Genomic DNA, 27,240 nt, shown 5'->3' on the forward strand with positions numbered 1-27,240 from the left:
CTTGTATTTATTGTCTTTCTTTCCTATTAGCTTGCCTATTCCCTGCGGGCTTTGTCCTATTGACCGCTGTATCCCCTGTCTTAGATCAATGCCTGGCATTTGGTGGGCACTAAAAAATTAGCTACTAATGAACGAATGAAAAAATTTTAAGCAATTAGTTGAATCTCTGCCCTATGCTGGGCCCTGTCCTTGAGGATGCTACAAGGATGGTGCGGGAGAGAGGCCTGAAAATATATACACCATAGCGCAGACACCTGCTTTTACGCAGGTATATCCAAAGCGCTACAGGACCCCCAGGCCTGGAAAACTCCCGGGGTGTGCGAGGGCCTTGGGAAGAAGCAGGTCGAATGTCAGGGAGCCAAGCTCTGGAGAGACGGAAGATGTGGCTGGAGACAGAGCATAGATTTCCTTGGCTATTCGCTTAGCTTTTTGGCACCTTCTTTTCTTGCCCTGCGGGACCCTCGCCTCTCCTGGATTCTGTCTGCGGGACCTCGGCCCCAGCGGAATCTCTCGGTCGCGGGACTCCAGTCACATCCTTTCCCATACCCGGAGACGCCAGGCCCAGGTCTTCCAGATGGCTAGCCGGCTACCTGCGAGACCTCCACCTGCGGGCTGAACCCCGGCCCAGCTCGCGCGCTCTCCAGGTCCCCGCCCCCTGCCTGCTGTCTACAGACCCCGCCCCGACCCGCAAAGCCCCCAGGACCCCGGCCCCGCCCCGCCCCCCGTGGCCCCTCCACTCAGTCCCGGGGGGCGGGGCCGCGCGCAGCGGCGTCTCCAAGGCGGGGGGCACGAGGCAGGGGGCGGGGCGGTCCCAGCGCTGGCCAATCAGCGCCGCGCTCACATCCATGCAAATATGAGCACAATGGAGCGAGCCCATCACTCGCCCCTGCAAGCAAGCTTGAAATGGGCTTCTACCTGAGCGGCAGCCAGACTGACCAATGACTCTATGTTTTGGGCTGGCGAAGCCCAATGATGTGGCAAGGAAGGCGGGCCCGAGCCGGGTTAGGGTGTCCTTGCAGGGTGTCTGAGCTAAACTTCACCAAATAATAGCTGTTTGTATTTTGGCTGCTGCAGGAGCCATTTTAGGTAAGTTCTTCTCTTAACTTTTTATTTTTCTCCCCGGCCTCGGGGGGCCGGCCTTGTCCGCGGGTCCCCGGCCCCGCCCCGCTGGCCGGGCTGGGGTGTTCCTATGAATGGAGTCGGGATGAGGGGCTGCAGTGGCGTCGAGGCCCGGTCGGGCCGGGTCCGAGCTGGGCCAGCGGCGGGCTGCCTGGCGGAGGGCAGGCGGCGGCCTGAGGCCTGAAGAGAGGGGTCGGCCACTGCCGCGCCTCGCTCCCGCTCGCGCTCTGGCCGCGCTCGGGAGGGCGGCCGTCCTTGGGAGCGCGTTGCTGCGGGCTGCGCGGAGGGGCGGGGGTCCGGGCAGCCCCCGGCCCTAGGCCTGACGGGCGGGGGCGGGGCGTGTGGAGGACCCCTCGGGACAGGTCGAGGAGTGACCCCCCAACCCGGCCGCGCCGCGTCTTGGCGGGGGTGACCGCTATTCCGCGGCCGCCCCCGCGGAGAAGTTGCTCTATTGGCGTCTTGCGTCTGTTTGCAGGGGTGGAGAAGGGTGGGCTGGTGCCAGGCTGCTGCTCCGGGAGGGGGCGGGGGCCCCCGCGTGTCCTCCGAGCGCGCACTCCTCCGTCCCCTTCTTACGCACTAGCGCGCACTCGCCCCCAAAATTGGCACCCTGGAGGTGCCCAGCAACCCCGCAGCCAAGTTTTATGCTTTATTAGATTGCATGTTTGAGCTTTCAAAAACAGGCATCTGTCCTCTTCAGGGTATTTATTTCCTTCGCTGTTGAGAAGTAACGGAGTCTGTTGCTCCCAAATTTCCAGGGACGTGCCTGTCAGATGTGCAGAGCTTTGCCAGCGACTTGGTTTTTAAAAAGATGCTATTAGGAAATCCCCTCACTAGTGAGATAATTGAAATTTGAGTTTGTTTGCAGCTCCCGTTTTATTTGATCCAATTAAAAATACATAAGCAGGCACTTATATTTGTGTACATAAAGTATTCCTAGTTCCAGTTATGACTGATGGGACTGTGGTTTTGATAGTGTGGGATCTAATAAGGCAGTATAATTCAGTTTTGAACTTGTAGGCCCATGTGCTCCAAATTAGGGTTTATGTACCATTAGTAATCTGGCCAAGGATTTTAGCGAGTCCTTGGCATCTCCAGGCATCTGTGGGGCTGTGTGTGGGCATTATTCTCTCCCTCCCCCAAGACTACCCGTTTCCGGTATAAACAGGTCCATGAACAGAGAAAATACATACTTTTTTTTTTTTAAATAATTTTTAGAATGTCTGCACTATTTTTTTAAAAAAATATATTTTATTGATTTTTTACAGAGAGGAGGGGAGAGGGATAGAGAGTCAGAAACATCGATGAGAGAGAAACATCGATCAGCTGCCTCTTGCACGCCCCCCACTGGGGATGTGCCCGCAACCAAGGTACATGCCCTCGACCAGAATCGAACCTGGGACCCCTGAGTCCGCAGGCCGACGCTCTATCCACTGAGCCAAACCGGTCAGGGCTGAATGTCTGCACTATTGCCTGAAATTTTATTGTTTCTCAAAAACTGTAGAGGAATACCATCCTAGTAGGCCCCAAATTTTGACATACTTGGTAGGGATACATTTGTGGCCCTTAGAAAAGTCCGGACAGGAACCATTCTGTGGTCCTGAGGCTGAGTTGTCTTTCTTATTGCGGATGTGTACTCATTAACTGCATGACACCACAGAGTTTGTTGGTAAGCCAAATTGGAAGATCAGGTTGGCAAACTCAGGGAGAGAGTTTTGGTGAACTTTGTGGCTCTCTGTCGATAGAAAGGCGGTTTGAGATTCATGTGTGATAACATGATTAGGCATGAATCGTCAAGTAACATGGTTTATGCCAACCAGAACAGGTGGTTTCATATAAGCCATGCATGACTGTAACCGCAGGCCTGGGAAAATGTGGAGTGATAAAATTATTAGTTTTGGACTGCTTTCTGTACCGGGATAATTTCCGAGATGAATTATGATGAGTTATTTAAACATTTTTTTTTTTTATTAATGGACTATTAAAAGCTATCCTCTATAATTTACCCCCCTCCGTTTTGCTAACTTTGGAATCTCCCTTATCCAGCCGTGGGCAAACTATGGCCCGAGGGCCGGATTTGGCCCGTTTGAAATGAATAAAACTAAAAAAAAAAAAGACCATACCGTTTTATGTAATGATGTTTACTTTGAATTTATATTAGTTCACACAAACACTCCATCCATGCTTTTGTTCCGGCCCTCCGGTCCAGTTTAAGAACCCATTGTGGCCCTCTAGTCAAAAAGTTTGCCCACCCCTGACTAGACTATGATACTGTTCCTTCTGTAGTCTGGCTATGGCAAGTAAATCTAGACCTTTTGTGAAATTAATTGTGTCTTATCGTGGTATCACAGTCTGCCTGGAGTCACATCTTCTATACTGCAGTTATTTCTTTGCTTTTTACATTTAGCTCTTTTGTTGTTATAGCACTGAAAACTCTTTCAGTGTGATCACTTTTACCACAACTTGTTAATATTCTCTTTATAATTATTTTTATAATTTATTATTAGTAGAGCTGGAGTTCTCTGAACTCTTCAGTATAATACTTCATGCGAACCACACAAGAAGTTGAAAGGCCAGTTCTGAGTGAAATGGGGAAGCCATGACTAACACCACTGCATTCCTGGAAAATCCTTTGGCTGTTAGTTTTTTGTATTTTGTAATTTACTTTTTTTATAACTATTTTAAATACCAAAGAAATTCTGAAGTAGAATTATATCGCTTTAGAAACTAGATCTCATTTGTGACTGTTGCCATTATATTACAGGAAACCTATCAGAAAGACAGGCCCTTGGGCTACTGTGTCTTGGAAGTCTCTGATTTATAGAAGCTTCAAAGGAGTTTTTTGGTTTTCTTGAACCCAAGCAGAGTTTATGGTTATGTCTTCCTGTGTTAAACCAGGAGGGAAACTGGTTTCACATCCTCAGGCTTATTTTTCAACTTTTATGGAAAGACTTTGTATTAGTTATGACCAAATGGAGTCACAGTGGACCACTCATGTTCTGAATCCTTTCAAACAGGTTTTAGGATTCAAGGATTCTTCTACCTGGAAAAATATCTTTGGTATATGACAATGATAGCAATTAGGATAGTGACGGTATCCAAATCAATTGAGGTGACTGACTATTCTCTCCTTCCCTCTTCTTCCCCAGTATAGCAAGGCTTAAAATAGTTTTATTTTTAATAAATATTTAGTGGTTCTCTTTATACTGTCATTCCTCATACAAAGCTTTAGTTTAATTTTGTGGAAGAGCTACAGTGAATTTCATGGTACTTGCCTGAATTCTCTAGTACCAAGTTACAATGGTAGTCCCCCTATATCCAGATGGCTATATTCCAAGACCCCCAGTGGATGCCTGAAACCAAAAATAGTACCAAACCCTGTATGTACAGTTGACCCTTGAACAACATGGGGGTTAGGGGTGCTGAACATCTATGCAGTTGAAAATCCACATATAACTTTGACTCCCCAATAACTTAACTAATAGCCTACTGTTGACCGGAAGCCTTAGTGATAACATAAACAGTCTAATAACACATATTTTGTATGCTATATGTATTATATACTGTATTCTTACAATAAAGTAATCTCGAGAAAAGATGTTAATAAGAAAATCCTAAGAGAAAATACAAATAGAGTCTGAAAAAAATCTGTGTCTGAAACAGCGCCATCCAAATCTGTATTGTTCACGAATCAACTATACTATGTTTTTTCCTATACATACATACCTGTGGTGATTGAATTTATAAAATTGGTGCGGTAAGAGATGAACAACAAAAATAAAATAGAACAATTATAGCAATATACTGTAGTAATGTAGTCTCTCTCAAAATATCTTATTGTACTATACTAACCCTTTTGATGATGTGATGATTTAATGCCTGTATGATCTGAGGAAGTGAGTTGAACGATGTAAGCATTGCAACAGTGTTAGGCTACTATGAGGTATAAGAGTTACTTGAACACAAGTACTGCGATACCAAGACAGTGTCTCTGATAACTCAGATGGCTACTAAGTGACTAACAGGTGGATAGTGTATAGAGCATGGATAGGCTGGACAAAGGGATGATTCATATCCTGGTGGGACAGAGCAGAATGGTGTGAAATTTTTATTATACTACTCGGAAGGGTGCGCAATGTAGACTTACGAATTGTTTATTTCCGGAATTTTCTCTTTCATATTTTGGACTATGATTGACTGTGGGTAACTTGAAACCATAGAAAGTGAAACCGTGGATAAAGAGGGGCTACTGTATATTGAAAACTCTTTGAAATACATAAAATAATAGCTAGGGCTTAGATATCTGTTCCCTAGAGAACATTTTTGTTTGCAGAAGAATGTGGCATAATTGTAAAGGAAGCAAAAAAAGGAGCATTGAATGATTACCTGGTGTGTGTTGAACACTCAGCCAGGTATTGGGACTAGAGATGAAAAACTATTCCTGTTTTCAAGGCCACTTGGTGAGTCTGTCATGTTTTAGTGGTATGGTGCTAGGTAAAGTAACACACCTTGTCTTCGTTCTTCTATGCACACATCCATTTTTTTTCATTTAAAGAATTTGTCACTGGAAAGGCATATTGGAATATAGTGTGGACACCCTTTTCTCCCCTTGTCTCTACATTGTAGGAATGGTCTTCCTAGGACTTAGGAGTTCAGGCATAGCTGGTACAGTAATAACCATGAAATGCAAAAGGAGAGTGCAGTCACTTTTCCCTTGCCAATATATTCTTTAGTTCATTGTGTGGAGGCATTGATACCCCCATGAAAAATTGTTACTTATATAAAACTCCCAAAGGCAGTAAAATGATTATTTAATATCCATCCCTGTTCTCATTTCTGAACTAATTTATTTGCATAAAATGCAGAGAAAAATATTTATTTTTGCTCATAGTACCTGTATTAGTTGTTTCTATAGTTTTTAATAGTGATTCTTTACATCATCCTAAATTTATTCCTTACGTCACTTGCCATTATTGGGACTTTTAGAATCTTTGATAGTATATATGACATAAATAACTCCTATTTTGAGGATTTAAAAAAAATTGATAAATCTTTTTTCTTTATAGTCATGATGGAGGACTTAAAATTTTTAGCAAGGAAACTACTAATTTTTCAATAGACTCCCATTGTGCTTTTATCTGCTAGTTATTTCAGAAGAGAACATACCAAGACATAAGACAGTATTTGAAAATTTCAAGAAAACTGGAAAGTAGAATTTTAAGGTAACTTCAGGAAATGAATTGAAACAACTACAAAGTGATGGACACATATTTGAACTTTCTAAATAAGTAAAGAGAGTCTTTAATTTTTCTGCTCCTTTATTAAAATTCTATGGAGAGTATTCATTGATCTAATATAGTATTTTCTCAGTAAATTTATATATATACTAGAGGCCTAGTGCATGAAATCGTGTGTGGGTAAGGTCCCTAGGCCTGCCCTGCGATCAGGGCCATAGGCGGTTTGCAGACTGGCCACCCCCCTGATCAGAGTGGGGATTCCCGCTGGGGGGCAGGGCCGGCTGGAGCGAGGGGCTGCAGTCATTCTGGTCATTCTGCTGTTTTGGTCTCTGGGCTTTTATTATATAGGATACATATTACTGATTTTAGAGTGAGGAAGGGAGAGAGAGAGAGAGAGAGAGAGAGAGAGAGAGAGAGAGAGAGAGAGAGAATATCATTGAGTGTAAGTGAGAGAAACATGGATTGAACCTGCAACCTGGTTATGTGCCCTGACTGGGAGCCAAATCCACCATCTTTTGGTATACGGGATGACACTTCAACTAACTAAGCCACACCAGCCAGGGATCTCAAAATTTTTAATATGCTTTGGATTATCTTGTATACCATGTGACCAAGATATTTTATTTTTGGAATCTCTATTCTTTTTATTCAAAGATTCTTTATGTAAAAAGATCAGGCTTCAGGTTAAAAGAAGGTTTAGCTACTGTGGTAACATTGACCTTTAGTTCTTACCTTTTTAGATTGAGACTTTTTATCCTGGGCTTCATGGAACCCTAGAGTGTCTTTGGTCTGTGAACTCCCCTAAATGGTATGCAAAATTTTGTTTGTGTGTGCACTTTTATGTGAAGAGAATCTTTGCTTTTTAGGATCTTAGAGGGGTTTGTGACTCCTACTCTCCTGTCTCTCCCCCATCTCTTCTCACTCACATGCAAAAACAATAAGGATCATTGACTTAGGTTATCTCAGAACATTGGTTTTGTGTGACCATAGTGTTTTGCCTGGAGCCTGACTTCTTTTTTCCCCTTTAGCAGGACCTGCAGTCTCAGTCTGTATCAGTTGGCCTGGGCTTGGGGAAATACTTTTGCAACCCTCCTGGCAGCATCCAGACAAGGATCCTCCCCAGAATTCTCCCTTGCCTTGTTATACTTAGGAAGCTGTTCCACACTCTTGCCCATGCAGCCTGATGTGGAAAGGTTGAAGCGGGAGGCATGAGGGCAATTGCAAGACAGTCTTAGAGGGTCCTGGGCCTCAGTTTCAGCCATCTGCCTCTGCAGATGGGACTGGAGGGGTGGCCATGGCAGAAGCTCCTGACATTTTCTTACTTTGAGTACTATTTTTTATTCATTCTGTTACTCTTTATTCAATATGTTGGAAGGAAAAGAGTTTTCTTTCATACACTGTAAGAGGAGCAATTAAAAAGAATCCCTCCATTTTTGTGTTCTCCAGACTTTGTATGAGATACTTTGCAACTTCTTTTTTTAAGTAAATCTTTATTGTTATTGTTGAAAGTATTGCATTTGTCTCTTTTCCTCCCATTACCCCTCCCACCCCCATCCCTCCAGCAACTTTTATTTTAATGTGCATTTTAAGTGGAATTTATCTTAATATAAAGTCTAGTTGCGTGTATAACCTTATTTTACATGCATATCTGTCAAGTTCTATTGAACTAGCTGTTACTATAGGAAAAAGGATCACATATTAAAAGTTCTCTGAACCTTATTTTATAATTTACTTAATTAAAAGTCAAGCAAATTGGCAAAGCAAAATTCTAGAGGGACAAGAAAATCCTAAGATTAGTGTCTCTAGGAAGTGGTTGAACTTAAAGTTACCCTGAAGATTTTCATAAAAGTCCATTTGTGGGGCTAGACCAGAAGTTGAAAAATCTGTTTGACTTGATAGTAAATTGGGGAAATCACCTAAGTGTCAGGCAGTTCCTTCCTGAAGTGTACCTGGTAAAGAAGTGTACCTGGACTCTTCATTTTGGCTTCAGGGAAACCATCAGTACGCTAAGAAATCTTTTGCAAGACTATTCTGATAAACTAGATTCAGATTTTATTGACTGAAAGCAATTTTACATAATTTAACAGGGATTTTATTAAAGTTCATTGTGTATTTTGGCATAACACCTCTTGCAGTGTTAGCAGCCTAAATTCAACCATGGGTTAGCATGAAAAAGTCAAGCCATCATGCATGTTTTACCATGTGATAGACTTGGATCACATTATAACTGATGATGCCATCAGATTGCTTCTATAAGCGAACCCTGAATAGTGTCATTTTAAGGGCCTCAAGGGTATTCTGCATAATGGCATTAACAGTTGTGCCTTGAGTTGTAAAAATCCACTGAGGAAATGATAGAGGGTATGAAAGATACCATTAATGACCAGCTCCAGAAAGATTATTGTAAAAATGTAAAATAAGCCCTCTTAGGTGTGGGCTACTCAAAGTTAGTCCGCAGATCTGTGCAGGTCTATGGACTGTTTGTGACCTGTCTATGATGGGTAAGTCCAGAACTTGAAAGGAAGCATTTAGATCAGCGGTTCTCAACCTGTGGGTCGCGACCATTGGAAAACACATATAGCATATCAGATATTTACATTACAATTCATAACAGTAGCAAAATTACAGTTATGAAGTAGCAACGAAAATAATCTTATGTTTGAGGATTACCACAACATGAGGAACTGTGTTAAAGGGTTGCAGCATTAGGAAGGTTGAGAACCACTGATTTAGATGCTTTTGTAGCAGTTTTTAGAAAAAGAATTTTTCTGTTGAATCTAATAATAAAGAATGTAAGTTTATAGTGTAGTCCTTGTTTAAAAAATATTTTTTTCTGGTAATTCATTTTTCTAGTATTTTAAAGTATTGGTCCACAATGGATTGGGAAAAAGCAAAAACTAGTCCTTCATTAGAGTACACTACTCAAGATGATAGGCAACATTAGTATTAACTTGGAGCTTGTTAGACATGGAAATTTTTGGCCCCAATCCCAGACTGACTGAAATAAACTACCTTGACTGGGGACCCAGTAATTTGTGTTATAACAAGCTGTCCTGGTGATTTTTGTGCACATTAAAATTTGCAAAAGTGTTCTAGATCAGCACTGTCCAGCAGAACTTCATGATGTGATGGAACATGTCCTATGTCTGTGTGTGGCCTGTTAGTTACATGTAGTTTCTGAGCCCTCAAAAGGTGGGTAGTATGAGTGAGGGACAGAATTTTAAATTTTATTTACTATTAGTTAATTTAATTTAAATAGACACATATGGCTAGTGGCATTGGCATTTGACAGCAAAACTCTCTAGACCCTTTCGCTGCCTCACAACCTTTTCTAGGGGTGGGGGAAGTAGAATTTTTTTCTTCATTTAGAAAGGAAAATACATTATAGGACAAGACTACTCTTTAGCCTAAAATGAGACTAAGCAAATCATTTAGTAAAATTTGGCACTGTATACCCATTTATATTTACCTATTTATTTTTATCTGAAAGTTGATCTGATGTTAAGAAAATAGTAGGATCAAAAAATAAATTTAGATCTGTGCCTTGTAAGGTTTTGCAAATAGCAAAGCTGTTCCAGTGACCCTTCATGGCTGTGACTAACGTGCATGATGTCTTTCAACATGATTTCTGAAGCTTTTTTTCTTTCGTATAAAGATTTAAGACAGGCAGCTGTTAAAGGCAATACTGTATTTTTCAGTTCTCAATATAAAACACTGGTTATTGAGGGTTCTCATGTCTTTAGTTAATGGAGATTTTTCTATGTAAAGTATTTCTGGTTTTTCAACTTACTTAGAGGATGGTTTTTCAGTTTATAAAAGTAATCTTTGTTTTTAATAATATTCTTGAAGGCTCCCTAGAAAGATTGTCCCCAAATATTTAAAAATTGATTCATTAAAAGAAAGGTTTTTGGTTTTTTTTTTTACTCATTCAGGGTTGTTTATGCTTCCCTGCCTCCAGCCCCATCTTCCTGTAATTCAGTTTTTAAACTCTTAAAAATCAAGGGTAACAATGATTCCAACATATTGTTCAATATCCATTTCAAAATTGGAAATTATTTTGTGATTGACAAGTAGAATGAAACATGGCCATAGAAATAAATGAAGCGCTGGCCAGCATAACTCGCTGTTTAGCATGTTGGCCTGTGCACCAGAGGGTCACCCGTTTGATTCCCCCTCAAGGGCATGTACCTACCTGGGTTGTAGGTTTGATCCCCATCCACAATGGGGGCGTGTGTGGGTGGCAGCCAATTGATGTGTCTCACATTGATGTCTCTCTCTCTCTCTCTCTCTCTCTCTCTCTCTCTCTCTCTCTCTCTCCCCCTCTCCCTCTCTCCCCCTGTCCCCCAACCCCCCCTGTTCCACTCTATAAAAATTAGTGGAAAAATGTCCTCACTCCTCAGGAGAGGATTAAAAAGGAAAAAAGAATGGAAAATGAAGATCCACATGTGGAATCTTAGCTTTTTAAGATTCTGTTCAGGCATAATAAGATGAATCTTTCTAATCATACCATAATTTTATTAAATATATTTGCCAGGCTTTAGGTTTTCAAGCAGGAGATTGTTAGTCACTTAGGCAGTGACTCTTGAAGCATGAGAGGCAGTAAGGGATCCCAATGTGCTCTATATACTTACAGAATGTTGGGATCGGAAGGCTTCTTAAAGATCATGGATAGGGCTGCAGGAATAGCAGAATTATTAATGCAGCAGTGTCTGTTGCTTTGTTGTAATGATAGTCTTATATGCTCAGACATGGTTGTCTGGGCAGAGGCTTCTGTTTAATCGAAAATGACACAATTATCACTGATTGGGGCCTTATTGTTTTGTAACATGCTTTGGGCTCTTTTGTTTGACTTTCTCCCAAGGGTTTCTAGGCATATATTTGGATTATTGTGTTGGGGTCTTACGGGCTTGGAAAACCCGACCTGTTGGGTTTGAAATCTGATAGTTGACAGATCCTAAGCTTAGAAGGTTTGGAAGTTCCTTGCTTCAAGTTTGTACCCATCACTGTCACTGGTTCCCATAGCTGTGGCTGGAATGTGGTATGAGATGTTACTAGAAGATGGATTTCATAAGCCATTCCCCAGTATCAGTCTCCTTATTTATACACGATAGACTCTATTCACTCCTCTGTGCTCTGACTGCAACATTTCATGCTAGCAGGACTCTCCTTGGATACTCTGACTTTCTTCCATGTTCACTCTTGAAAAAAAGTTTTGTTGCCGCCATTATAGGTGTGGTCGTGGCAGTTATTTCTGGTTCAAGATTTAAGCATTATCAGGTTTCACACAATTCAGCATATTAACTAGGTTCTTCTATATCAAAGCCTCTTTCTAGCTTCTCAGAATTGCAGAAGAGTAGAGTGGGAAGGGACTTCAGAGGCCATCTAGTCCAATTATGAATGATGCACAGAGTCCTAGTCATGTAAATATTTTTTGATGCCATGAGTTGCTTTATGGCCAAGTCAGGATTAGAATTCGACTCTTTCCCTAACTGATGGTTAGGGTCCTGAAAACTCATATAGAAGAATTTCCCTTAAGAACTTTTGGGGAAAATATGGGGGAGGAGTGTTCTGAGATTAGAAATAAATATGTGAAAATCTACATAATCCTTTTTTATGTTCTTAAAAATAAAATAAAGATAATTATTAATGAAATTTTTCATGTCTTAAATGAGTAAGAATGAGTGGTACTATTTTGGTAACTCTTGTTTACTAGGAACATTTTGGCATGTCCTTCCCTCTTGGTAGCTCTGTTTACTATGTTTTGCCTACTAGAAACTTTTGGCATGTCTCTCTATGACATCATGGTGAAATTGACCTTTGCTTTATTACAAATAACATGCATGATAGATTTTTTCACATCTGCACAGCTTTATGACTTAGGGTTATTAGAATAGTTTTTTCCCAGACCCCCTCAATAATCATGATAATAATAATAATAGCAGCTATGCCAGGTATGGTTGTCGGTGCTTTCATGATGTGGTCGTCATTAGGACCATTCACCAATATTCTCTTTCTTCTAGGTACATTGTCAGACTGCATTTGTCCATCACCTTGAAGTTGAGCATGGCTGTGTGACTGCTTTGGACATCATTTCCACTCAAATTTCAATATCCAAAGCAGAGTGGAAATGATGTGAGACACTTTGAGGCAGATACCTTTTTTTTTCTGAAAGAAATCTGCAATGGTTATGTAATGTAAGCAAGTAAGCCAGTGCTTTAAACCACCAAGGCAGTGGTTCTCAACCTTCTGGCCCTTTAAATACAGTTCCTCATGTTGTGACCCAACCATAAAATTATTTTCATTGCTACTTCATAACTGTAATGTTGCTACTGTTATGAATCGTAATGTAAATATCTGATATGCAGGATGGTCTTAGGCGACCCCTGTGAAAGGGTCGTTCGACCGCCAAAGGGGTCGCGACCCACAGGTTGAGAACCGCTGCACTAAGGTTTTTGTTAATCCTCATCCCAAGTATTTCTTTCCATTGAGTTTTAGAGAGAGTGAAGTGAGGGAGGGGAGAGAGAGAGAGAGAGAAGGAGGGAGAGACAGAGAGAGAAACATCGATGTGAGAGAGAGACATCAATTGGTTACCACTCTGTGTGCACCCTGACCAGGGCCAGGGATCGAAACTGCAGCCCAGTACATGCTCTTGATCAGAAATCAAACCTGCAACCCTTCAGTGCGTGGTGCTAAAGCTCTAACCGCTGAGCATATCAGCCAGGGTGCCACTGAGTTTTTAAAATGGAGTTTTAACTGCACATAGCCAAGCCATCCTGATGAATGTATATGATTATTGGTTATGCTCATGGCTAAGTGCTGATACTAAGCCCATTCAACAGTTGAGTAAATAAGACAGGAATTAAGTTGTCTGTAATTGCAGAACTAGTAACCCAGGCAGTGTTAGCCCTACATTCTTAAGCACTAGAGTTTGCTGTCATTCTCTATGCTGTGCTATCTCAATACCCACTATTATATACAGACTATGAACTCTGCCCATGATAACTTCATGCCAAAGCTTACACTTACCTCTGTTTCATCCCTTCCTTCAGATGCCCTTAAAGTTTCAGTCTCAAGGGTGATTGTCTCTTATTAGCACTTGTCTTTCCCAATCTTATACTGCAAAGATCTCCATTCCTTTTATATTACCTGTTACTACTTTTACTGTCCTCTGGAATTCCATCTTTCATGTGATGAGGGTACTTTTTTGCCTTAAATATCTTCACATCTCTGATATTCTAAGTAAATTTCTCAGAAGGCCGCCTTTAGCTTTATGAATAGGAGGCTACCCAACAATCATGAAGGCATTACAACTAGTGGTTAAATGCATGAATTCTGCAACCAGACCTGGGTTTGAATCTTTGCTCTGCCACTTAATTGGCTGTGTGAACGTCTCTATGTCTAAGTTTGCTCTTCTGCAAAATGGAGATAAATAATAATACCTATCTCATATGGTTGTTTTGAGGATTAAATGAGTTCACTTATGTAAAGCCTTGGAATATACCTGACACATTCATTATAATATGGTATAGGTGTTGCATATTTTATTTTATTTATTTTTTTAAGTGTTGGATATTTTAAAGAATCAGGTACTATAGAACCATGATGAACGGAGATAGGTCATTATTGATCTTAATCTTTCTGATGTTAATATGACAATATTAAAGGTTTAAAATCACCTTTAATTTAATTTTTCCTTTTATTCAACAGGGATTACTGAAAAACTCTACAAGACACTATGCTCTGGAAGCCTGGAAGCTGAAGGTGGGGGGAGGGGGGGGATGACCTAGAGCTTGCCCTCAAAGAATTTACATTATAAAGGGGGAGATAAGATATACTTGTACACAAATAATTTTGCTATTAAATGTAGTCTGTAAAAGTGTTATAAGACAAGAATGATAAAGGGAGTTCAGAAAAGGAGAGTTGGGGAGTCAGAAAGCCTTAGAGTCAGATAGGACATTTGTTAGCGTTTGGGAGGATATTTGGGAGGATAGGCAGGATTTCGATGTGTGGAGACTGAGGTTGTCTTCCTAGGTGAAAGGGAGCATTAGAGCAGAAGCCTATAATAAATATGTTCATTTACCCTTTCAGCAAATATATATTGGTGCTAGGCACTGATATTAAACCCAAGGACAGACAACAAACAAAAGGAAGTTCTTGCTCTCATGGAGCTTATGTTCTAGTGCAGCGGTTCTCAATCATGGGTTGCGACCCCTTTGGGGGTCGAACGACCCTTTCACAGGGGTCGCCTAAGACCATTGGAAAACACATATATAATTACATATTGTTTTTGTGATTAATCACTATGCTTTAATTATGTTCAATTTGTAACAATGAAAATACATCCTGCATATCAGATATTTACATTACGATTCATAACAGTAGCAAAATTACAGTTATGAAGTAGCATCGAAAATAATTTTATGGTTGGGGGTCACCACAACATGAGGAACTGTATTAAAGGGTTGCGGCATTAGGAAGTTTGAGAACCACTGTTCTAGTGAGTATTTGAATATGCAAAACCATAATGTATCAAGTGGTGATAAGACTTAGAAGAAAAATAAAGCAGGATAATGAGACAGAGTAGATTTATATAACTAAGAAAAGCATGCTTAATTTCTAAAAAAATTTTAGGGTATCTTTTGAGGAAACCCAAGGCACAGCTAAATGGCTTTATCCCAAGCTCATAGTTTTCTGCCCCTTGCTCTTGGCCTAGCTAGGTATTTTCCTTCTTTTGAGACTTGAGAACAAGTCCCAGTGTCATCTTGGGGCCTTCCCCCTGTATATCTGCCAGAAGCACTCTCTTTCCTCTACATTTCTGAGTCAGATTTTGTCTCTATAACTAATTTGCATTTCATATTGAACTGCCTTTTTCTTTTCTCATGTTACTTGTTTATTCCACAGTATGTGATAGCTATTTATTTAGTAAATAATTATTGAACTTTCATTTTGTTTCAGCATTACTGGGCATGGAGAACTTGAAGATAAATGCACTTGATCTTTGTTCTTGAGGAATGCACAGTTTATTAGTAGAGATAGAAATGTAAACTGCTACTATAATGTCAAATTCCAGCTATGTAGAAAGTTTTGTTTGGAAATAAGAGGGAGCAACCATTTACCCAGGGGAGTTGGTTAAGGCTTTGGAAAGAAAGAAACTTTAAATTGCTTTTTGAAAGTTGATTTGGAGTTTCATAATCAGAGACTGGGAGTAGTGTTTGAGTTTAGAGAGTCTCATGCATAGGAAGTATTCTCCGAACAGATGGAGGCAAATGGTAAGTTCATTGTGGCTGGAGTATAATGGAGAGCTGTGGAATTGTGGTGGGCGATGGGGCTGGAGAAGTAGGTGGGAGACATTGCAAGGTTTTGAAGGTCATGGTAAGGAGTTTAGAGTTGTTTTGCCATCGAGGAGTCATTAGAGGTTTTAATGCAAAAGAGTAGATTATATTCTATACTCGGCCAGCTGAGGTTGGTTTATAACAGTGATGCTCAAACTCTGCTGCATATTAGAAGTGAGAGCTTTAGCCCTACCTGGTTTGGCTCAGTGGATAGAATGTAGGCCTGCGAACCAAAGGTCCTAGGTTCGATTCCAGTTCAAGGGCACATACCTCAGTTGCAGGCTTCTCCCTGGCCTGGGCCCTGTTCAGAGCGTGTATAGGAAGCAATCAATCGATGTGATATTTCTCTCTGTATTTCCCTCTCTCTTCCACTCTCTCTAAAAATCAATGGAGCCTGGCCGGCATGGCTCTGTGGTTGAGCATTGACCTATGAACCAGGAGGTCCTGGGTTCAATTTCTGGTCAGGGCACATGCTCGGGTTGCAGGCTCAGTCCCCAGTAAGGCATACAGGAGACAGCCGATCAATGATTCTCTCTTATCATTGATGTCCCTCCCTCCTTCCCTCCCTGAAGTCAATCCTATCTAATGGAGAGGGAATATGCTAATTGACCCTCATGCCATCACAAAGATGGCAGTGCCCACAGCCAATAAGGAGGGAATATACTAATTCATTGCCACGCCCTCAAAGATGGTGGTGCCCACAGCCACAAGATGGCAGTGCCCAGTCCCCTCAGCCCTGCCAGGGTGGCAGACGCATGGCAAGACTGGGCCCGCCCCCAGGCAGGCCTGGTCACTCCACGCTCCTGCCTCCAGAGTCCCCCAGTCTCCTCAGCCCTCCAGCCACCCAGGGCTGGCCCAAGGTGCAGGCAAGCCTCGAATGGCGGCTGCCCAGGGATGCCCGAGGCTCAGGTAATTAGGGGCGGTTGAGGCTTGTGCTGCTGGCAGTGGCAGCAGCAGAGATGTGATGGGGGCATTGCCTTCCCCTGATTGCTGGGTTGCCTCCCGCTCCTGAGGGCTCCCAGACTGTGAAAGGGGGCAGGCCAGGCTGAGGGACCGCCCGTCCAGTGCATGAATTTTCATGCACCAGGCCGCTAGTAAATAATACTTTTAAAAAATCAATGGAAAAATGTCCTCCGATGAGTATTAAAAAAAAAAAAGGAGAAAAAATACCAGTGCCCAGGCTCCACACAATAAAATCAGATTTTCTGGAGGAGAGACCCAGATATTGGATTTTTTATGAACTACCTCAGCTGATTCCATTGTGCACCCAAGTTTGAGGACTGGTGGTCCGTGAGGTCTGAAAGGTTGGCAACTGCTGGTTTAAGGAAACCTAGAGGTCTGATGGCAGGCTAGGCCTGCAGTGGCCTGGCTAGGATTTAAATCTTTGAATTGAGGCATTGGGAGTGGAGACAAGGGAAGATGGAGCCATTATTATTATTATTTTAAAAATATATTTTTATTTAAGCCCACAAATAAAACTGCTCTGGTGGCAATCAAAGGGCTTGCCTTCCAGGAAGGTGAAATGGGCATTTTCATTCTATGATTTGGGGTGCCATCATCCCTTCTCCCTTCTAAAATAAGAACGTGATTGTGGGGTCGGAGTGGAGGGAAGGAAGATTGATTTAATGTTAGATAGTAGAGCCTGAAATTCTTGAAATCCTCATTACTTAATTGGATTTATCCATAAGAATATTTGAGAGAATGACTATAGAGATCTGTGTGTTTGATCAATTTACTGTCATTAATCTGTTAAAAGGGGATAAAGTACTAAGGAAATGAAATGGGAAACTAACAGGGGGAGTCAGCAGTGTAAAAATGGAAGCGAGTGGTGGAAAGGCCCAGAGAGTACATTTGGCCCCAGTACCTGTCAGGGCAGGAATATGATAGGACCAGATAAAACCCAGACATCCCCATCCCATCCTAGAGCAGCAGAATCATTAGAGCAAACATTTATCAAGTGTTTGCTATATGCTAGGAACTAAGTGTACATTTATTCTCTCATTTAACCCTTTAAAACTGTGGGAAGTTGTAGGTTGTGTTATTACCCCCCATACCCCACCCCCGTTTTGCTAATGAACAAATTGAGTCACAGAGAGGTAACAAAACTGTTTAGGGTCACATCGTTACTTGTTCTTCCATATAATATAAGTGCAGGAACTTGGAGAGCCTGCCTTGAAGTGAATGAACCCACTGCTTCTGGGACTATGTCTGCTGTACCATACCTCTATCTTCTGGAGCATAGCCTGTCTGGTAGGTCCCATGATCTTCATTTAAGTCATTTAGTCTCTAGGTTGCTTCTCTGAAGTTCACTCTTAGAGGCTGTTGACTACAATACTAAAAATAACATTGTCCTGGAGAATATTTATAGTTTTTTTTCACTCACTCTGCTTAAGTACAGACTACGCCTTATCTGGGAAATACTACTTATTTTAGGACTCTGTAGTTAGACATTTAAATGGTAGGGTTTGGTTGGTGGTAGTTCAACAGATATTTGCATGCCTCCAAAGTACTCTGCCATGCACTTGGTGCTGGGGTGAGAGATGTGATTACAGTCTAGAAGTGTAAAAATGCCCAAATAAACATGATCAGTATTTAAATTTCAGTGTAATAAAGTATACAGAGCAATAAAAGGAACAGAGGAAAGTGCAAGGTTAAGAAGAACTTCCCAGAAGAGTTAACATCTGAATTAGGTTTTGAAGGATGAATGGGAGTTTGCCAGGTAGGCTGCAGAATAACCTACACTAATAAAAGAGAAAGATGCAAATTGATCATACCTTTGTGATGCCCACCAGCCAATCAGGAGTGAGTATGCAAATTAGCCCAACAAAGATGGCGGGTTAATTTGCATGTGCAGGCGCTGAGCGGCCGGGGGCGGTGTGGAATACCCCAGCAACTCCAGGCCTCTGGGCAGCGTGGGAAGGTGGAAAGGCGGCTCTGGGCCAGAGCGAAGGCGGTGCCGGCAGCCAGGGGAAGTAAGGCCCATTCTTGCACGAATCTTCGTGCATCGGTCCTCTAGTTAAGTCATAATTGCTAGAGAGTTGAACAGAGGATTCCTTCTGATATTATTGCCAATGTGTCTAGATTCTTAATGTGGTAGAACAAGTTGTGAAATTTCCTTTTTTCCGCTAGTGTCTTAAAATGTCATTGGGATTCTGTGTCTCAGCAGTAGGGCTGGTCATGTAGGGATTTTGCTTTCAGCCAGTTTTAGGAGGGAAAAATTGCTACCCATTTAGCACTTGCAGGCTTGCTGCAACTTGGGGCAGACGTGAGTTTCCTGCTTATGTGGGAATGATAATGTTCCCTAGCCTAGCTCCAGTTTAAGACTTTGATTGCAATGCTTGCTGAGACTTTTCTTCTCATATATGAAAAGAGTAGATTGATCATTGTTTTAAAAAGGTATTTAGGGCTCTGGCTAGTGTGGCTCAGTTGATTGAGTGTTGTACCATGCACCGAGTGGTTGCTGGTTCCATTCCCAGTCAGGGCACATGCCCAGGTTGCAGGCTCAGTCCGCAGGAGGGGGCATGTAGGAGGCAGCCAATCAATATTTCTCTCCCTCTCCCTTCCTCTCTAAAAAGAAAAATCAATGAGCCCTGACTGGTTTGGCTCAGTGGATAGAGTGTCGGCCTGCGGACTCAAGGGTCCCAGGTTTGAGTCTGGTCAAGGGCATGTACCTTGGTTGCGGGCACATCCCCAGTGGGGTGTGTGCAGGAGGTAGCTGATCGATGTTTCTCTTTCATCGATGTTTCTAGCTCTCTATCCCTCTCCCTTCCTCTCTGTGAAAAATCAATAAAAATATTAAAAAATCAATGAAAAAATTATTTTTAAAGGTATTTAGGCATTCAGCCACAAACGTTAATTGAGCACTGACTCTTTTGGATAGGAGGGTAGGTTAGGACCGTAACATAGAAATTGGGTTTTTTAAGTATAACATACATTCAGTAAAGTAAAATGGTTTTTTTAATATCTGTATATACATTTGTAACCACCACCTTCAGATTAAGATAGAGAACAGTTCCAGTACCCTGGAAGGTTCTCTCATAACCCTTCTCTGAAAATACCCATATTCCATTTCCCCCTTTCTCCACCCCCACCCCCACCTCCAAACACTGTTCTGACTTCTGTCACCAAAGATTGGTTTTGCCTGTTCTTGAACTCTATTTAAATGGAATCATACAGAATATATGTTTTGTATCTGGCTTCTTTTACTCAACTTTTTGATTATGAGATTCATCCAGATAGTCAGGGAACACTGATTACCAGACACACTGTTAGGAAGAGACCCAGAATAATCACATATGAGTTATGTCATTGAAATTTAGTATGAATTTATTGGTGGCATTCATTTATTCAGTACACATTAACAAGTACCATGCACCAGGTGAATTAAGATGAATAAGTTTCTGCCACCAAGGAGCTTTCAGGCTAATGAAGCAAATATCATTTTGGGAAGAATTTTTGGGGAAAACATTGATGTGTAAGTTTGACTGAAGTCTTAGGCTGGAGCCATGGAAGATGACCACTTTAGCAAATGGTTATAATGTATCATTGTGTAGAAGGCAAGGAATGGAAGTGAATTTTGGTGATTGCTGTGTAGCTAAGGAAAAAGCGTCCAGCAGTGTTTTATGAGGTTAGATAAAACTTTAGATGCTTATTATGAATGTGGCATTCCCCCCCCCCCGCCCCCATTATTGAGATGACTTTAGATGTTCCATTAAGCCATCAAAAATTTCCTAAGTGTGGCTTTAGATGCAGCATCTCTTCTTTAGTCAGGGCATTTTGTAGCAAAATGTGTTCCTGGTAGTATCAGTTTGCTGAGGCTGCTATAACAAAATACTAGGAATGGGGTGGCTTACACAGAAATTTATTTTCTTACAATTCAGGAGGCTAGAAGTTCACGATCAAGGTGGCAGGTTTGGTTTCTTCTGAAGCCTATCAGCTTGGCTTACAGTCTTTTCCACCTGTGTCCTCACTTGGTCTTTTCTGTGTGTTTGTGTCCTCATCTCTTCTTAAAAGGGTACCAGCCATATTGGATTAGGGCCATCCCCAGTGACCCCACTTTAACTTAGTCACCTCTTTAAAGGCCTTATCTCCAAATACGTTCACATTTGAATTACTGGGAAATAGAGCTTTGCTTCAGCATATGAATTTGGGGGGAGGAGGGCACACAGTTCAGTTCATAACACCACGTTTCAAAACCTACCATAACATTGTTGGACTGTCTGAGGGTTGTTACCAGAGAAAAGCAGAGGCCACAATAAGGTCAAAATAAGCAGATATCAGACCATTGTCTGGTGTGACCCTTGTGGGGCCTGGACTTGGTCTTAAAGTGCCATCTCTGTGTTCATAGTGTGTCATCTGCACACACAAACCCGTGAGCCTTTGGTAATATGTCTAACACTGTTAAGACTATGGTGTTTTATCCTCCTATATAATAAAAAGCTAATATGCAAATTGTCCCTTCGACTGGGAGTTTGAACAGGGGGTGGGGCCTGCCGGCCAACTGCCCATAGGCCCCCCCCCCAACCCATCAACCTCCTCCCCACCCCCACAGTCCTTCCCCCCGGCCAGCTGGTCCCATGGGCCCCAATCAGCCCTGATCCCTGGCCAGGCTGAGGGACCCCACCCATGCATGATTTGTGCACTGGGCCTCTAGTCTAATCTAATAATAAACAAACATGGTAATTGACCGTACCTTCGCTGCGCCTCCCATTGGCTAAGTGCAATATGCAAATTAACCACCAACAAAGATGGCAGCTAATTTGCATACTGCAGGCAGGGTGGAACAGCACAGCCGCCAGCGCGAGAGCCACCATCCAGGCCCCGGTGTGACCCCAGAAGCCGCCGGCCTGCTGCCAGTGATTGGATCCAATCCCAGCCACAGGCTGGCCTCAGAAGCCCCAGAAGCCAGTGATCGGGGGAGATGGGGGTCCCCTGCCCAGGTCTGACACCTCTGGCGGAGGCGTCAGGCCTGGGCAAGGGGCCGATCGGGCGATCATAGGGTGATGGAGGTTGACGCCTCTGGCTGAGGTGTCAGGCCTGGGCGAGGGTGGAGCCGGTGATTGGGGGGAGATGGGGGTCCCCTGCCCAGGCCTGAAGCCTGGGTCAGAGGCATCAGGCCTGGGCGAGGGGCCGATCTGGTGATCAAAGGGTGATGGGGGTCAATGCCTCTGGCTGAGGCATCAGGCCTGGGCCGGGCGGGGCCAAGCTGGCGATTGGTGTGAACTACAGAAGAAACACCTTTCTGAACGCTCATTGGCTAAGCTCCCTGTATGCCACTGGTAATATTCTTAGTAACTTGGGTAATAAGAATCCAAAAAGGTGATCTAGGTTTTTTTACCACACTCCTGGCGAAAAAAACGAAGGTCTGCTGCTGGAGGGCTAAGAAATGTCATATCCTGCCCTAGCTGGTTTGGCTCAGTGGATAATGCCTTGGCCTGCCGATGGCAGGGTCTGGGTTCAATTTTGACCAAGGGCATGTACCTAGGTTGCAGGCTCCTCCCTGGCCGGGGCCCAGGTCAGGGCTCATGCAGGAGGCAACCAATCAAAGTGTTCCTCTCGCTTTGATGTTTCTGTCTGTCTTTCCCTTTCTCTTCCACATTCTCTGAAAATCAATGGAAACATATCCTCAGGTGAGGATAAAAAAATAATAAAGAAATTATTATTATATGAAAGACACATCTTGAAAATGCCTAAAGAAAGTTGTCATTTTTTTCATGGTGAAGGGACTGGAGTCCGTGTTGATGAAAAAACCTTGCTGGCTGCGGTCACTGGCAGTGGCTGCAGCAGCGGGGTGATGGGGCTGGTGCCTTCCCCTGATCAGCCCGGTCACCTCCCATAAAGGGAGGCCAGACTGCGGCTTAGGCCCGCTCCCCAAGGGGAACAGGGAGCGGGCCTAAGCCATGACTAGGACATCCCCTGAGGGCTCCCAGTATGTGAGAGGGGGCAGGCTGGGCTGAGGGACAACCCCCCCAGTGCACAAATTTTGTGCACCGGGCCCCTAGCATTAATATAGTACTTGTGTTATCTTTAACTTGCTTAATTGTTTACTGAGAAATGAGGTCCTTTTAACAGATATTATCGAGTCATTGTTAATTCTTTAAACAAGACGGAACTTCATTGTTTGAAATGGGTCACAGTTCAAAAGTGTACCCAGAATTTTACTTACTTTTTGAAGAAACAAAATTGTCATTTTCAAAATTCTTCTCCATTTAGGAAACTAAACAGTAGTTCTTATACCTCAAGCAAATTAAATGTTTTAACTTTACAAAATTTTCTTTTTTTTTTTTTAATAAATACATTTTTATTGATTTCAGAGAGAAAGGGAGAGGGAGAGAGAGATAGAAACATCAATAATGATAGAGAATCATTGATTGGCTGCCTCCGGCACTCGCCAAACTAGGGATTGAATGTGCAAACCAGGCATGTGCCCTGACCAGGAATTGAACCGTGATCGCCTGGTTCATAGGTCGATGCTCAACCACTGAGCCACGCCAGTTGGGCCAAGTTTTTCTATTTTGTATTAATTCTGTTTTCTACCATTTTGTTCTACTCTGCTTTTAGATTTGACTCTATTTGCTTATTTTGATAATTCATTACTTTTTATTTTTTACTAATTAGATAGTTAATACTATTCTAGGAAAGTGTTTTTTAATCCATAAATATGCTGACTGATTTGAAATTCTGTGTACCTTGGTAGAGTGGTCTTATGTTTTATTGGCACCTTCCATTTATGGATATCCTTAAGCAGCTGCTGCCATATTTCTTAGACATGTCTTCTGACTTTCTTAATCTTTTTAATTAGAAGTATTTCAATAAAATAATTCAGATGGGCCCTAGCCGGTTTGGCTCAGTGGCTAGAGCATCGGCCCACGGACTGAAGGGTCCCAGGTTTGATTCCGGTCAAGGGCACATGCCTGAGTTGCAGGCTTGATCCCCAGTAGGGGGCGTGCAGGAGGCAGCCGATCAGTGATTCTCTCTCATCATTGATGTTTCTATCTCTTTCTCCCTCTCCCTTCCTCTCTCCAAAATCAATAAAAATATATTTTAAAAAATAATTCAGATGGTATCCTACCTCTAAGGGGAGAAGGGAGAGATGGGATTCAGAGGTAGAGTTGCATTGGGGAGTGGACACTCCCAGTGTAGTGTGTCTTTATACTACATAATTTTTCTAGATAATTATACTAGACTAGAGGCCCGGTGCACAAAAATTTGTGCACTCGGGGGGGAGGAGGGGTCCTTCAGCCCGGCCTGTGCCCTCTCGCAGTCTGGGACCCCTCGGGAGATAACGACCTGCTGGGTTAGGCCTGCTCCCGGGTGACAGAGGGCAGGCCCAATCCCTAGGTGCAGCCCCTGGTCGGGCTCAGAGCAGGGCCGATTGGGGTGTTGGGGCGCTGCACCCTGTCACACACAGAGCAGGGCTGATCAGGGGGTTGGGGTGCCTTCCCCCATCACGAACAGAGCAGGGCTGATAGGGAGGTTGTGGCTCCGCCCCCTGTCACACACAGAGCTGCAGGGCGATCAGAGGGTTTGGGCGCTGCCCCCTGTCACACTGATCCCGGTGCCAGGAGGCCTCTCAGCTCCGCTGATCCCGGAGCCGGGAGGCCTCTCAGCTCCACTGATCCTGGTGCTGGGAGGCATATTACCCTTTTACTATATAGGATAGAGGCCTAGTGCACGGGTGTGGGCCGGCTGGTTTGCCCTGAAGGGTGTCCTGGATCAGGGTGCGGGTCCCCACTGGGGTGCCTGGCCAGCCTGGGTGAGGGGATGATGGCTGTTTGCAGCTGGTCACACACCCTTCAGGGTGGAGGTCCCCACTGGGGTGCCTGGCCAGTCTGGGTGAGGGGCTGAGGCCTGTTTTCAGGCTGGCTGGTGACTGAAGCTCCCAACCGCTCCTTTTTTTCTTTTTTCTTTTTTTATTCTGGGCCAGCTTTAGCTCTGAGGCTCTAGCTCTTAGGCCTCCACTGCTGAAAGCAGGTTTCTGGCCTTTGTTTACCTTCTGTATTTGAAACAATGTTGCGATCCTGCTGGCTGAAGCCCAGCGACTAAAGCAGGTTTCTGGGGTTTTGTTTAGCTTCTATATTTGTAACATAGTTGCTTAGAGTTGCAGCTCAGAGGCCGGCAGCGGCAGGCGGGGAACGTTGGAGTCCTCCGTAACTGAAGCAAGCAAGCCTCATGTTCGCTTCCAGCTGCCTGGCTGCTGGCCACCATCTTGGCTGGCAGTTAATTTGCATATCGCCCTGATTAGCCAATGGGAAGGGTAGTGGTCGTACACTAATTACCATGTTTCTCTTTTATTAGATAGGATAATTTTTCTGATCTCTGTGTTTAGATTCTTTGAGTTGCAGTGAACAGAAATTTAGGCCAAGTTAGTTTAGAAAAGTGGTGTAGAGTGGTTGAGTTATTGGCCCTAAGTTTTGACTGTTGTAGTAATATTTCACATTTATACCCTTGCCATAACCTCGTAGTAGATGGAATCATGTCCCTACCCCTTGATTTTAGGCTTGACCTTGTGAGTTGCTTTGACCCAGGGGGATGTAAGTGGACATGATGAGAGCAGAGGTTTGCAGGACGCTTGTGCTGATGGGCTTGTCTTCCTGTGCTTTTGCCATCACTGTGGGTGAGAAGAGCCCTGAGTAGCTGTAGCCTTTTCAGGGTGGGCCTCAGAGGGAGGTCATCGAGCACAGCCACCATAGCAGACGTGAAGCTGAGCCAATCCAACTCAGATGCCTGAGGGAAAATTAAATGCTCTTGTTCTAAGCGCTGAGAATTTGTGGTCTTTTGTTGTGTAGTATTATTGTGGCAATAGATGACTAATGCTGGGCAGCTCTAGGCCTTTAGGAGCAGGCTTTTTTTGGATGGTCTTTCTTAGTACTTTGCCATTTACATGATGCCCAGTGGGTCTGCCCCACTCTACTCTTCTTACCCACTAGCTTCCTCACCCGATGTATTGCTCTCCTCTACTAGTACTTTACAGTGTCTGCCTACTTATATATTATGTTCTCTCTTAACTTTTCCATGTCCAAAGCCTCTTAGAGCTCCTCCAGGCTCTCTTAACTTAATGACTTCTGAGCTTCTACTGTTGTGTTTAATGCCTTGTTCTTTTGGTACTTTTCATTTCAGATTTCTGAGAAAACCGATTTTGCCCGACAGGGTGTTCCCTGCCTCCAGAAATGTCATGTCCTCAGTTGTTGGCCTTTTTTTAGGCATTGGCTGCCCTTGGATTAGGGGCCCACCTCTGGTCTAATTAGATGTGTCTGGGGTGTGTCTGGAGGAGGGACATGTCTTGAAATACATGGGTGCAGTAGCCTTATTAGTAGAGGCTGTGAATGTGTGGAAGGCTTAGTGATAAGACAAGTCTTTTACACAGTGTTGTATTTCATCTGGGGATTTTAGTATTAAAGCTTGTCAGTTTCTGGGTTCATCAGTCACCAGAAGGGAAGCTTTTAATTTGGATTTTGCAAGCTTTTAATTTTCTGGGGCTGCGTTCCATTTTTGTTTCTTAGTTCCAAGATATCAATCACACAGCATGAATTCTCAGGATGAATCTCTTCTAAGGGAAAATGTGAGGAAAGGGACCATCTACTGGAAGGAAAGCTTACTCATGAAAAACCTTCCAATGAGTTGAGAAGAAAATAAGTCAGCTTACTCTGAAGTTTTAGGCTATGTAGGCTTTACACAGCTTTTCTGTATAGAGGAAGAGACTGGTCAAATTAAAGCTGGTCAAATTAAAACAGTTAAAAGGTTGCTCTTAATTTTGATTTACCTTTAAGTACTTAATGTTTTGGGGTACTGTTGTAAATGGTACTTTAAAAAAATGTTAATTTATAGTCCTGGCTGGGTGGCTTAGTTGGTTGGAGCATTATCCCGTACATCAAAAGGTTGCGGGTTCGATTTCTGTCAGGGCACATACCTAGGTTGTGGGTTTGATCCCTGGTCTGGGATGTAACTAATTGATGCTTCTCTCCCACATTGTTATTTCTCCCCCTCCCCCCTCCTCCTCCTTCCTCCTCCCTTCCCCTTACCCCCTCTCTCTAAAAATTCATTAAAAACATATTCTTGGGTGAGGATTAGAAAAAAGTTAATTTATAGTTGTCCTTCCTAGTATATCAACACTAATCAACAAAGAGAAAAATGGTAATTGGCGTACGAGCTACCCTTTTCATTGGCTGATCAGGGCTATATGCAAATTAACTGCCAACTAAGATTGACAGTTAACTGCCAACTAAGATTGGCAGTTAACTGCCAACAAGATGGCGGTTAATTTGCATATGTAGGCACAATGCAGGGAGGTGAAAGGGAAAGCAGGAAGAAGCCCCCTGCCACTGACAGTGATCGGAAACCCAGGGGGGAGCTAAGAGCTGGGGGGCAGGGCAAAGGCGGCCCTGGGGCCGCCTTTGCCCTGCCCCCCAGCCATGATCGGAGAATCAGGTGCCTTTTCCGCCCTGGCCAGTGATAGCAGGAAGTAGGGGTGGAGCCAGCGATGGGAGCTGGGCACGGTCGAAGCTGGCAGTCCCGGGAGCTAGGGGTCCCTTGCCTGGGCCTAAAGCGGAGCCCAC

General features: G+C 43.3%; 1 protein-coding gene across 2 annotated transcripts in view; it reads left to right on the top strand.

Moving 5' to 3' along the window:
• Positions 1 to 895: 895 nt before the first annotated feature.
• The window catches only part of CHD6 (chromodomain helicase DNA binding protein 6), a 185,468-nt gene continuing 159,123 nt past the window's right edge, over positions 896 to 27,240 (top strand). Inside the window, exon 1 of one of the 2 annotated variants that reach the window (XM_059707058.1) lies at positions 896 to 1,086. The gene's annotated coding sequence lies outside the window, so the exon portion shown is untranslated. The remainder of the gene's footprint in view (positions 1,087 to 27,240) is intronic. The other variant, XM_059707057.1, reaches the window with a different exon arrangement.

This window comes from Myotis daubentonii, chromosome 8, assembly GCF_963259705.1.
Source record: "Myotis daubentonii chromosome 8, mMyoDau2.1, whole genome shotgun sequence".
Lineage (NCBI taxonomy): Eukaryota > Metazoa > Chordata > Mammalia > Chiroptera > Vespertilionidae > Myotis > Myotis daubentonii.